Below are 7,812 nucleotides of genomic sequence, written 5' to 3'. Positions count from 1 at the left end.
GCACGGAGTGGAGTCATCCTACAAAGACATGTACGTGCAGCATTAGAGATCCAAAAAGAATGGCAACTGAAAATTAATTAATTAGTTGAGTTGATGAGAGTGTGACATGTATTTACTGTGAGGGTATCTAGCTCAGCCAATGTCAATGGCCTGACATTCAAGCCAGAGACGGAGCTAGGGCTGTTGTGAGAGCTGGGTGCAGGAGCAGGTGCTGGAGTAGGTGCGGGTGCGGTTGCCATACTAGGCACGCGTATGGGTGTGGTGTTCATTGAGTTGCTCTCGGTGAAGCTGGGCATGGGAAAATCAGTTGGTGGCGCGTTTGGATTTTGTTGCACCCAGGTGACCACTGTTGGAATCAAGCTTGTAAAGGCAGCCACCATATCATGTCTACAAGCAGATAGCGCTTCCCGGATTGCCTCAGCTTTAGTCTCAGCTTTTGTGTTCTCCATCGCTCGCGCCACCTTCTCGTCGATAGTAACTTGACTGAACTTCTTTCTCTCTCTTTTTAGCCTCGGGGTCCTCGTTTTAATAGTACTTCCACGTGGCGCCGTCCCCGACACCGTGCACATGTCTATATTGTGGCCGCTGGCCCGGCGGGTGTCCCATCATTATGTTCATGGCCCGGTTGAAAGGAGTGTCCCACTTGTACTTCGCCGATGACTGAGTCGACGAGTCACTTTCGGCCGCAAGCTTGTGTTGCTCTCTCTGCAAAATGGACCGTGAATCATCTATGAGTGCGACTAGAATATAGTAGACTTCATTGATCAGAAGCTAATATGTAAGGTGGTAAAAGGATAATTACCAGTAATCTCATGAATTTCCTAGTCGGCCCGTCGGTGATAAAATTCTTTTTTTGGGGTCCCACGAGAATCGGGCCCTGATGAAGTCGTGCTCCTGCTGGTCGGTGAATTCAGCCAATGGGTCTGGGATCCCCTGACGGACACATTCTGCATCCTCCTTAGCCCACAAGGGCCTCTTTCCCATGTAACCAAGACTTCCAACGCAGTGGTTCCCCATGTTCTTTGCCTGCAGCTGCTTGCCTCTCTCCAACCTGGCCTTGGCAGCTTCTTCATTGCAAGTCTCCTTGAAGTTTTCAAAGTCCTCTATTGTATTTTTTGGATTGTCTGCAACAATCTCGGCGTAGGTTTCATGGTCTACTTCAATCGCCTTTTTCACCCTAGTTTTCCATGCGCTCAATGCATCGCTGAACTTCCCTAGGGCTTTGTTGTTGATTTTTTTCATGGCATCATCATCCCATGGGTCGACATCGTCATTCCGACCGGGGAACGGGAATTTTGCGTGCAACCTAGTTAGGAGCAGCTTATTCAAATGTTCATTCTTCCGTATTTTCGTGGTGTTGATGTTAGCGGCATCCCGTAGGATGCAGGCTAGCTGGTTGCTGCAACACGCTGCCACTTCCCGCGGCTCTATTGGCTCGAACTCGCCAGGGTGCACCGCCGTGACCACTAGTCTTCCGGTGCCAAGATCATTTCGGCGTCGTGTCCTCTTTTCCTTCTTTCCTTCACTGGCTTGGGAGGTCCCACCTTACGTGCTGTCGTTAGCGACATCATCAGTGTCAGTCTCAATGCTGGTGTCGTTGGTGGCATCAGTGTCGGGGCCGGCGCCACCATCGTCATCGTCCGTCATGACAAGGGGGTCCTGACACCCAGCTTGCTGTCTCTCCTGATCTGCCAGAAAGTCGAGGTAGGCATGTGCTCGACCTAATTGGGACTGAGAACCTCCGGCCTCATCGGTGTCGATCATGTTTCCTAGGGTTCAATGTCGTAGTCGTTTAATTATTGAGCTTTATATAATAAAGTGAATAATACCAAAAAAGTGACCTTTGTTTTGCCTGAATATCGTTTCACTCTCGTCGCGACAAATCTCGAGCACTCGATATATCCAACTTTCTAGCACAAGTCATGCCAAAATTCATGGAAAATTTCGGCATGAACTTTGCTAGAAAGTGCACATATAGAGCACCGCAAATTTGCCGGAATGGAAATGAATCAACATTTCCGGCAAAACATAGGTCACTCGCAATCAGTTTCCCTGCGAATGACAATAAGCACTATGTGCTGAAGTAGCATTTCACTAACAATAATGGAGATGCAGCCATCAAAGTGAAAGTTTTATAAGTCCAGTGTAAACAAGTGTGAGCATGAGCATACTCATCTGCATGTCTAGTGATGTGTGTCAGCACATGCATGCTATTGCTCGTCATTCTCTATTTAGAAACAAGCTAATTTTTATTTTCAAAATGGACAAGAACATAATCTAATTTTCATTTTCAAAATGGGCAGCAACATAAGCTAATTTTCATTTTCAGTTATCATCATTTTCAAAATGGACATCAACTACAAATTAAAAATCCTTAATTTCATACTGATTTACTTTTTGTTTTGCCACATGAACTACAAATGTACATCAACTACAAATTTTAAAAACCTCAAATGGACAAAAACATAAACTAACAAAGGGATAAAGAGAGTTGGCTTACAATCTCCACTTCACACAAAACTTAAATAATTCATACAACATCCAAAATACACACATAGTCCGAGTATGGAAAACCAAATGAAAAGAAGATAACCCAACTGCTAGATCCCAGATCGTCCCAACTGGGCTCCACTACTGATCATCGGGAAACGAAACATAGTAATGACCAAGTTCCTCGTTGAACTCCCACTTGAGTTCGGTAGCATCACCTGCACTGGTATAATCGGCACCTACAACTGTTTTGGAAGTATCCGTGAGTCACGAGGACTCAGCACTCTCACACCCGTGAGATCAAGATTATTTAAGCTTATGGGTAGGATAAGGTAAAGAGGTGGAGCTGCAGCAAGTGCTAAGCAAATATGGTGGCTAACATACGCAAATAAGAGTAAGGTGAGAAGCTACGCAACGATTGAAAAAATATAAGTGATCAAGAAGTGATCCTGAAACTACTTACGTTCAAACATAACCCAAGACCGTGTTCACTTCCTGGACTCCACAGAAAAGAGACCATCATGGCTACAACGCAGTTGATACTTTTTAATTAAGTCAAGTGTCAAGTTCTCTACAACCGGATATTACCAAATTCCCATCTGCCACATAACCGTGGGCACGGCTCTCGAAAGTTTATACCCTGCAGGGGTGTCCCAACTTAGCCCATCACAAGCTCTCACGATCAACGAAGAATATTCCTTATCCCGGGAAGACCTGATCAGTCTCGGAATCCTAGTTACAAGACATTTCGACAAGGGTAAAACAAGACCAGCAAGACCGCCCGAATGTGCCGACAAATCCCGATAGGAGCTGCAAATATCTCGTTCTCGGGGCACACCAGATGAACACTACCTATGGCAACCAAAGACCCCGGGTGAAGGGGTGGCACCGCAAGTGGCTCTAGGTTGGACCAACACTCAGAGGAGCACTGGCCCGGGGGGGTTATATAAAGATGACCCTCGGGTTTGTAACTCCCAAGGGAAAAGGCTTAGGTTATTAGGCAAATGTAAAACCAAGGTTGGGCCTTGCTGGAGGAGTTTTATTCAAAGCGAACTGTCAAGGGGGTCCCATAACCCCAACCACATTAGGAACACAAAATCAAGGAACATAACACCAGTATGACGGAAACTAGGGCGGCAAGAGTGGAAAAAACACCAGGCATAAGGACGAGCCTTCCACCCTTTACCAACTATACAGATGCATTAACTAAAATAAGAGATATTGTGATATCCCAACATAAACATGTTCCAACATGGAGCAATCTTCAACCACACCTGCAACTAGCAATGCTATAAGAGGGGCTGAGCAAAAGCGGTAACATAGCCAAACAATGGTTTTCTAGGAAGGTGGGTTAGAGACTTGACATGGCAATATGGGAGGCATGATAAACAAGTGGTAGGTAGCATGACATAACTATAGAGCGAACAATTAGCAAGGAAATATGGAAGTGATATTGAGGGTAATGGTCATCTTGCCTAAAATCCCGCAAGGAAGAAGAACGAGTCCATGAAGAAGACAAATGGACATAGACAAACGAATCCTCACAAACGCAATGTTGCTAGAACTATCAAGAAGAAGCAACACTGGAAAGAAACAAACAACATGGTAAACCAAAAAGCATAATCATGGCATGATGCACAATCAAGTATGATGCATGTCTGGTTTAATGAAACATGGCATGGCAAAGTGCACAAACAAAACTACAAGTTAAGTGGAGCTCAATATGCAACGAGTTGCATATTGACAAAACACCACATTCGATTATTTAGTTCTCTCCCATTTATGTACCCAACAATATTAAATGTTATTAAACATGGCAAGGTGTGAAGCATAAAGAAACTATCTATTTAGGCAAGTTGAAATGAGGCCGGAAATAACAAACAACAATCCCGAAAGATCCCCATGAGCATATAGCAATTTAATGCAAACAACAATTTTAATCATTTTAAATGTTTTTATCATGATGCGGATGACATAAACAAGTTGATGCAATTTTTATGAAAATGCTGACATGAAGGATGATATAGAGCATTTGCTGCCATGGCGGAAGGAAAAGGGTGTCACGGCAATGAATCCGAAAATGATTCCATGGCAACATATCGGTTCCGGTAGCTCACAGAGATACCGGTGCAAAAGGTAGTGGGCATGAGCGAGTCATGCAAGGATGGTGGGGTGATCTTGGCAACTGGGTGTCCCACCTGTCGAAGACGGTGCCGAACGAGGGATCAACTAACGTTCACGGGTGGATACAACATCCAAACATGCATCTCATACAACACACAAGCATTCGGTCCATGGGTCATCGTCTTGGCAGTATTCCTTCGAAGCATGCTTTTTCAGAGAGGATCGGTGATGACCCACAAGTATAGGGGATCTATCGTAGTCCTTTCGATAAGTAAGAGTGTCGAACCCAATGAGGAGCAGAAGGAAATGATAAGCGGTTTTCAGCAAGGTATTCTCTGCAAGCACTGAAATAATAGGTAACAGATAGTTTTGTGATAGGATAATTTGGAACGAGTAACAAGTAACAAAAGTAAATAAAGTGCAGCAAGGTGGCCCAATCCTTTTAGTAGCAAAGGATAAGCCTGGAAAAACTCTTATATAATGTAAAGCGCTCCCGAGGACACATGGGAATATCGTCAAGCTAGTTTTCATCACGTTCATATGATTCACGTTTGGTACTTTGATAATTTGGTATGTGGGTGGACCGGTGCTTGGGTGCTGCCCTTACATGGACAAGCATCCCACTTATGATTAACCTCTATTGCAAGCATCCGCAAGTACAACAAAAGTATTAAGGTAAACCTAACCATAGCATGAAACATATGGATCCAATTCAGCCCCTTACGAAGCAACACATAAACTAGGGTTTAAGCTTCTGTCACTCTAGCAACCCATCATCTACTTATTACTTCCCAATGCCTTCCTCTAGGCCCAAATAAACATGAAGTGTCATGTAGTCGACGTTCACATAACACCACTAGAGGAGAGACAACATACATCTCATCAAAATATCGAATGAATCCCAAATTCACATGACTACTAATAGCAAGACTTCTCACATGTCCTCGGGAGCAAACGTAACTACTCACAAAGCATATTCATGTTCATAATCAGAGGGATATTAATATGCATATAGGGTCTGAACATATGATCTTCCACCAAATAAACCAACTAGCATCAACTACAAGGAGTAATTAACACTAGTAGCAAACCACATGTACCAATCCCAGACATGGAGACAAGAACTGGATACAAGAGATGAACTACGGTTTTGCGAGGAGATGGTGCTGGTGAAGATGTTGATGGATATTGCCCTCTCCCGATGAGAGGAGCGTTGGTGATGACGATGGCGATGATTTCCCCCTCCCGAAGGGAAGTTTCCCCGGCAGAACAGCTCCGCGAGAGCCCTAGATTGGTTCCGCCAAGGTTCCACCTCGTAGCGGCGGAGTCTCGTCCGGAAAGATGGCTTATGATTTTTTCCTCATTGAAAGACTCCATATAGCAGAAGATGGCCATCGGAGGGCCACCAGGGGGCCCATGAGGTAGGGGGGCGCGCCCGGGGGGTAGGGCGCGCCCACCACCCTCGTGGGCTGGGTGTGGCCCCCTGGTGAACTTCTTGCGCTCAATATTTTTTATATATTCTGAAAACGTCTTCCGTGAAGTTTCAGGACTTTCGGAGATGTGCAGAATAGGTCTCTAATATTTGCTCCTTTTCCAGCACAGAATCCCAGCTGCCGGCATTCTCCCACTTTATGTAAACCTTGTAAAATAAGAGAGAATATGCATAAGTATTGTGACATAATGTGTAATAATAGCCCATAATGCAATAAATATCGATATAAAAGCATGATGCAAAATGGACGTATCAACTCCCCCAAGCTTAGACCTTGCTTGTCCTCAAGCGGAAGCCGAAATCGAAAAATATGTCCACATATTTAGAGATAGAGGTGTCGATAAAAATAAAATACGGACTTGAGGGCATCATGATCATTCTTAGAACAACAACTTATATTATTCTTGTCATATGATCTCTTATGCTAGAGTAATAATTCAATCACAATTTCAAGTATGAATCATAAACTTCATTGAAAACTAACAAACTATAATCTTAGTCATTGGAGCAACTGCAATTTATCATAATATAGGGAAGAGTCAATATAAGAGCTTTTCAGCAAGTCCACATACTCAACTATCATTTAGTCTTTCACAATTGCTAACACTCACACAATACTTATGGGTATGGAGTTTTAATCGGACACAGAGAAAGATAGCGGCTTATAGTTTTGCCTCCCAACGTTTTACCTCAAGGGTAATGTCAACAATAATAGTTCATGAAAAGTCACATCCAATTATCCATATATACCAGGATCCTTCCAACATGTTGTGCTTTCCAAAAGATAAAATGTAAAAAGGAAGGGTGAAGATCACCATGACTCTTATGTAAGGTAGGAGATAAAGGTAACAGATAGGCCCTTCGCAGAGGGAAGCAGAGGTTGTCATGCGCTATTATGGTTGGATGCACAAAATCTTAGGTCGAAATAACGTCACTTTATATTGCCACTTGTGATATGGACCTTTATTATGCAGTCTGTCACTTTTATTCCTTCCATATCACACAATCGTATAAAGCTTATTTCCTCACACCAATCAATCATACATATTTAGAGAGCTATTTTTATTGCTCGTACTGATGACAACTTACTTGAAGGATCTTACTCAATCCATAGGTAGATATGGTGGAATCTCATGGCAAACTGGTTTAAGGGTGTTTGGAAGCACAAGTAGTATCTCTACTTGGTGCAAAGAATTTGGCTAGCAAGAGGGCGAAAGGCAAGCTCAATCATGTTGGATGATCCATGACAATATAATTTATCTCAGATGTAAGAAAACATAACCCATTATGTTGTCTTCCTTGTCCAAGGTCAACTCTTTAGCATGTCATATTGTAATGAGTGCTCACAATCATAAAAGATGTCCAAGATAGTATATTTATATGTGAAGACCTCTCTTTCTTTATTACGTCCTATTAATTGCAACGATGACCAAAACTATGTTTGTCAACTCTCAACAACTTTTATTCATCGTACTCTTTCTATGTGAGCTCATTACTCTCCATAAGATCCATATGATCTCTTTGTTTCTTTTTATTTCTTTCTCTTTTCTTTTATTCACTCAAAATCATGGAAAAATAATCAAGCCCTTGACTCAACACTAATCTCTATTATATATAGCTCACGGACTCGATTACATAGAAGGATCATAAAGCAAAACTCACAACTAGATCATACTAAAAGTTTTTATTCTACTAGATCAAGATAT

This window comes from Triticum dicoccoides, chromosome 7A (genome assembly GCF_002162155.2).
Source record: "Triticum dicoccoides isolate Atlit2015 ecotype Zavitan chromosome 7A, WEW_v2.0, whole genome shotgun sequence".
In the NCBI taxonomy this organism is placed as follows: domain Eukaryota; kingdom Viridiplantae; phylum Streptophyta; class Magnoliopsida; order Poales; family Poaceae; genus Triticum; species Triticum dicoccoides.
The sequence above is the reverse complement of the archived record's forward strand: the minus strand, read 5'-3'. Positions refer to the sequence as shown.